This window comes from Haliaeetus leucocephalus, unplaced genomic scaffold, assembly GCF_000737465.1.
Source record: "Haliaeetus leucocephalus isolate CR32 unplaced genomic scaffold, Haliaeetus_leucocephalus-4.0 Scaffold668, whole genome shotgun sequence".
NCBI classification, from domain to species: Eukaryota; Metazoa; Chordata; class Aves; order Accipitriformes; family Accipitridae; genus Haliaeetus; species Haliaeetus leucocephalus.
This window is the reverse complement of record NW_010973104.1, coordinates 955,146-961,191: the sequence shown is the minus strand read 5'-3', so window position 1 is coordinate 961,191 and position 6,046 is coordinate 955,146.

Genomic DNA, 6,046 nt, shown 5'->3' with positions numbered 1-6,046 from the left:
AGGTGGCGGTGTCGCCCGCCGGAGCGCGCGGGCCCCGCGCCCGTCCCCCCCCCCCCCCCCCCCCCTCATTAAACACCAACTGGTTGTTATAAATAAGGATCCTGCGTCTGCCTCCGAACTCGCAGTTCTGGAAGGACCCGGGTTTCTCTTAACGTTTCCCTTTTCGGTCTCCTCCCCAGCAGAACGGTGATTGCGGCGTCCATAAACGCAGAAACGGGTCGAACTCCCGAAATAGGAGGGCTACCTTTTGTGCGGTTGAGGCGCGCGTCCATCCATCGCTTCTCCCACTTCCACCTAGGGAGCGCGTTCGAAATTCAAATTGTCTTGGCGATCTTTGCGTTCAAAAGTTGTTTTTCGCGGCAGTACCCCTAAAACCTCACGTGCGTCCGTATTAAGATAACCTTCCTCAGGGGTCGTTAGGGAGCAAACTAAATTTCTGCCAGAAAGACAGAGGTGGTTGCCAAGTAATTTCAATATAATATTAATTTTACGTGTGCACAGTTACACAGTTTTTTCTTTAGGATGTGCGATCAAAGAAGAGAAAGGCAGGTTTTTTTGTGTGCGGTGTACTGGCTTTCTGTTGGGGGGCGGTGGATATTCCAGCATTTATATTTCTGCCTCAAATATTTGTGTTTGTTTTTCATGGGCTTTGTTAATACCTAAGGGAACCATTAATGCAGCCGAAATAACATGAGATCTGATGTTCTCATGGCATTTTAGTATTTCAATTCCTCGATGGAAGTACCATGCGAACACCAGATCTCGCGTTATTTTGGCCCCATAAATAGCTCCCCTGAGAATTTTTAAAAAGCCCATAAAATACATAAACACAAATATGGAGATATTCAGGTTTCTGCAGAACTTGCATGCGCAGCCTTCTTTCTATTGAAGACATCAGTCAGCAGCTTTCCTCACCTTCCAGCTGATTTGTCTTTGTCACTGAACGAAACTACTCTTTCTCTCTCAAAACTGATGGGAGAAAACTGGACCCGTGTAGGTAATTGTGATTGTGGAGAGGACGATTCTGGATTGCTCGTACAGGCAGAATATGTTCCCTAATCTGCTTTTTTTCCTAATATGACTGTTTCTTGTTTATAAACATATTATTAATATTCTTTTATTTTTGGTTTAACTGTAATTTTCATTGTATATTTGGTTGTATCTAGTTAATTATCTAATCAAGCAAATGGTTTCTTTGGCTCTTAGCTAAAACAAGATAACATCCCAGTATCGGGATTAAGTTTTCATCTATATCAACTGGCTTAAAAATACTGAACTTGATTCCTTTTGAATTAACTGAGTCTTATTTTATTTTTTTTTCAATATCACCTATCACCATAGTAACCACTAGCTGTCAGTTCAGTTTCTGACATTTTTCTCATTTGGTAAGATTTCAGAATTGCCATCCTCCCTGCCAACATGTCATGAACAAGAAAAAAAAAAATTGCATGAAAAATCTAATGGGTGTCTGGTCTGATTGTCCTCACTCGTGGCAGGAAAGACAAAAACTGATGAATTGTGAAATGTATTCAGAGGGATTCAAGAAAAGCAAGTGTCTCGGACCCCCTCCTCACCCACACCTCCTCGTTTTCATCTTGTTATGCTTGATGCACCATACATGCTTGCCCTGACACTTGGGTTTGTAGAAATTTAAGATTAACAGTTTTTACATTCACCTCGCTGATCCCCGTTTTTTAAAGTCATCATTAAAAATAAAGTTAGCAGAGCTTGTATTTAGCACTATTTCCCACTCATTGATGAGATTTTAGCACCTTCGAATTTGCAACAAAACACTTCCGATGCCTGAAGTCAACAGACAATTCTGTCCATTTCCACGTTTCTGTTCTCTACTTCTATATTTTATGTACATTAGAAAGAAACCATTAAGCAGGCCAGTAAGTACTAAAAAGAAAAGCAAATTCTGGGTAGCTCACAGGGCTGGTCTTATATTCATGTTGGAAAAGGACAGTAAACAGCGAAATTGTGCTTGCTTTTTTTATTGCTCCGATTGGTTTAGCTGAAGAAAAAAATGTAAATTTAAGAAAAAACGGGATTGCGTTCAGCAAGCGATGCGTGTGCCTCCTGAATGGAAAAATATCAGAAAGAAACCTGGCTGCCAGTGCTGCAAAAAAGGCAGCAAAAAGGGACAGTACTCATTTACTTCTGGTAAAGCAAACAAAACTACAGCAAGAACGTAGGGCTTTATAACATGTTTTTTTTTTGGCAGGGATTTTCTATACAATACACACACACACATACATGTAATCGGCATGTCGTGTTTCCATAGGTATAAAACAAATATACCCATCTGTCTCTATACGTGCACAAAGAGACAGGACCCTAGATGTGTTTTCAGAGGTTTTGTTTTGGGCTATATCCATCTATTTTTTTTTTTTCCCCTGACTGTCTATGAATTCAGGCTCAGCAGCAGGAACTCATTTCAGAAACATAAAACTGATTTGATAAGCAGCTGCAGCGCTCGGGTCCCTTTTGCTAACGGGTGGACAACCCCACCGCTGCCAGGGCTCGCTCAGGACCGTTGGTGGTTCAAATTTCACATACTGGGGCTACGGCCTTTCAAAAACCATGCAAACCCAAATGAAAATAATTGAAACAATACTAGGACATTATAGCCGTTCGGGAACATTTGGGGGAATTTTTATTTGTAAGTATATACGCTCAGTACTCCTGCATCTATATGTAATAGGAATAGAGAGGCAGAGGACGTAGCTCTTTCCAGGAAAAATACATATTCATACTGTGAAATCCAGGGCTGCGTATTTGTAAATGTTTTTCTCTCTGAAATTGTAGATTAAGCTTTTCAAACTACGTGGTTTGGGTTTTTAAAACGTGGGTAAGAAACGGTGTCGAAGCAGCATGCTGCGGGGGAGCAGGCTGCACCTCCTGCGCTGCTGAGGGGAGATGGAGGGATGGATGCGCTTTTCGATAAAAGCACGCATGTATGGTTCTGGGGGTGCAGGGTATATCTACCTACAGCGGATTTCTTGGTCTAAGTGTTTCTTTAAATTAGGCATTTCAGATATAGGTAATGTTTAACTGTTTTCTCGATTTTAGAATGAAAAACCATAATCTTTAGAAATAACTTGAAAATGATCAAATTTTACTGCCTATTTCAGACATGTATTTTGCAAGCTGTATTTTTTAAATAGTTATATAAATGTAGCTCATGAAATAAATACACTGGGAAAGTGTAACTCTTTCAATGATAAATAATATCGGTGTATATAATATTTGAAAATAAATGGTGTAAACAAAATGCACCTTAATGTCTTTATGGTTTGTAAGATTTATAACAATCATCAGCAAACCACTGTAACATTGTTTGCACCTTGTGTGCCCTAAAGCCATTGGATCACTCAGTTAATTGTATAAATTCCATGCACTATGGAAAATCATGATGTATCATTTATATTCAGCTATGTCAGGTATATAAATATTAAAATATATTGGCCAAAAATGGCTGATTACCCCTCAAACATTTCATGATAAATCTTATCTTTTTATGGTGGTGGTAGTGTTGAGGGTGGGGACGGCGGGGGGGTGGTGGTGGTAGACTAAATATTTCATGTTATTTGGAAATATTCTTTAAACAACCTAGATATATTATTAATGTTCTACAACTGCTTCAAAAATCCTGAAGCTGGGTTCAGGTTTATAGGATAAAGTGGTTCAGTACCTGAAGAAAAGTGATTTTTATACGCAAAACACAAAAATGATAGGGATTATGCTATTTATTCAGCCTGTAATATGTACAGTTCCTAGAGACTTCATGCTGATGCCTCTGTATAAAATAAAGGTGATGTTCCCTAATGCATGCCATCGATAGTCAGCACCTTGGTGCACTAATACTGAAAATATTAATGTGTATTTAAGCAGGGTTTTATTATTTAACCTATAGTCTTATTTAGTAAATGTACTGCTATCCCCAGCCATGGTGGATTTTTATATAGGTGCAGATGCAACGTTTATGACACAGTCTTTTGACTAAAAATATTTAAAAAATATTAGATGTGCACATATTTCTATATGTTTACCACACAGCACCCAACCTAGAGACATGACTGTGGAAGGAATCTATACGGCAATGTGAAGAAAATATTGTTATACATATTTATTGATACTAATGCATGTGTTTTAATGAATAAATAAATACAGAGTTGGACTGTGTCACAAATGTGTTTGGCAACTAGCCGTATCCAGTGAGGAGGGAGGAAATGTCAGAACAGGGTCTTGTAAATACATGTGGCTGGAAAGAATAAAATAAAAATGATGACTAGCACTGACAAGCAGACTTGGGGTGTATGATATACTTTGTTCATTTGATTCTTAGAACTCAGTCGGGGTTAAATTGGAATCCAGACATCAAAGAATTCTTCCACCAGACCCAAATTTTGCCCGTATAATTTTTTTCTTACAGTTGTCATAATTTTAGCTAATTTCACAGTGCAAAATTTTTTGCTGTTTGAAGTATTTTCCTAAATATACATATAATATAGCAGTGGGATATATTCCTTATATATAATATGTTTCCCTGATGTTCACAGATAGGCAGCTATAAGCCCACAGTACCCTCTGTGGATGTGAGAAACCTTTAGGTTTGATGGTGTCTGTCTATATGCACCCTCGTACGTGCCGTATAGGAGCATAATCCTTAAATTCTAAGGGAGGGGAAGGCTAAAGGCTTTAAATAGCAACGCCCTTATTTCTTTTCTTTTTTTTTTTTTTTCACCCCCGACTGTTGTGTCTGAAAATGCTTGAAGCATGTGGTGCTGCATATTTGGTGGGTTTGCAGATTTCTGCACGATTTTTATCTGAAGGTCAGGGCTGTGGAAATACATCAGGTTGCGATTTGGGATGTTTGCCATTTGCCATTTAGCCTCGCTCCTTCTTATCAGATCGCTGTGGAACACGGGCCTAATAAAACAGGGAGCTGTTACGAAAAGAAGAAATAAATATTGTTCTAGTTTTATGGAGTCTCTTTACTATTACACAGCAGGCGATTTTAAATGTATTTATTTAAGTTCGCCTTTTTGCTTTGGCATTGTTGAACTAGGTAGAAGAAATTAATGGTGGCTATTTATAATTTCACCGGCTATTTGCATACATTAATTTTTTTAAATGAAAAAATTATTTCCTTTTCCACATTGGGGGGGGGAAAAAAAAAAAGAAAAAGTTGTAGGAAGGCAGTGCCGGGAAGGAGGAACGGGTAATGCGAGTTTTCCTCTGCATCCTACGTCAGTTTGAAAACAACGCGACTTGTTTGTGATAGTTTTCGTCTGCCTGCCCTTACTGCCGGGATTTTAGGCGCCCGGCGGCCGTTGGCCACCGAGCACATTTCCCTCCTTTCCTGGCAGGATGGGTAATTCGGTTGCAGCGCCCGGTGCCAAGTGCGGAGGAATTAAGCGAGATGTGGTCGAGGAGTCGCTGCCTGGGACCGGCTGGGCAGAGCGGGTGGCCGGGCACCCTTCTTCGCTGGCTTCAGTTTTGTACTCCACCAAGAATTACTGATGCCGGCGACCCGGTTCTGATTTTTAAGTGCAAGGTGAGGCCTGTATATGTGTATTAAAGAAGAAGGCAGGTTTCTGCCCACTGCCTCTGGGAACGAGCATCCCTCCCGGTCCTCCCTGGGGCGGCTGGAGCCTGGAGCCGAGGGGCCCCCGGCAGACCAGTCGCCTGGGGCCACGCGTTGGTTTTCAGGGGGTTCCCCGTGGACGTGACCCACCTGACTTCACGTTGCTGAATTTACTTGCAAATGGTGGTTAAACCCACCACTCTCAAAACACCCTCTGCCTGGAGCATCCTGGCCGGGGGCGCTGGGTCCCAGGGCGCGGGGATGCATCCAGCGAGGATGCTCCTGCATCGGCGGCACCGGCTGGTCCAGCTCGGGGCGCGGGGTCTGGCCGGGGGTGCCGGGTGCCGGCAGCATCGCACCCCCCGGCCAGGTGCCCGCCTCTTTGGGGAAACCATTTTCCCGGTGTCCGTCCAGGGACAGTTCAGGTAGTTTTGAAAGTGTTTGTCGCTCCCA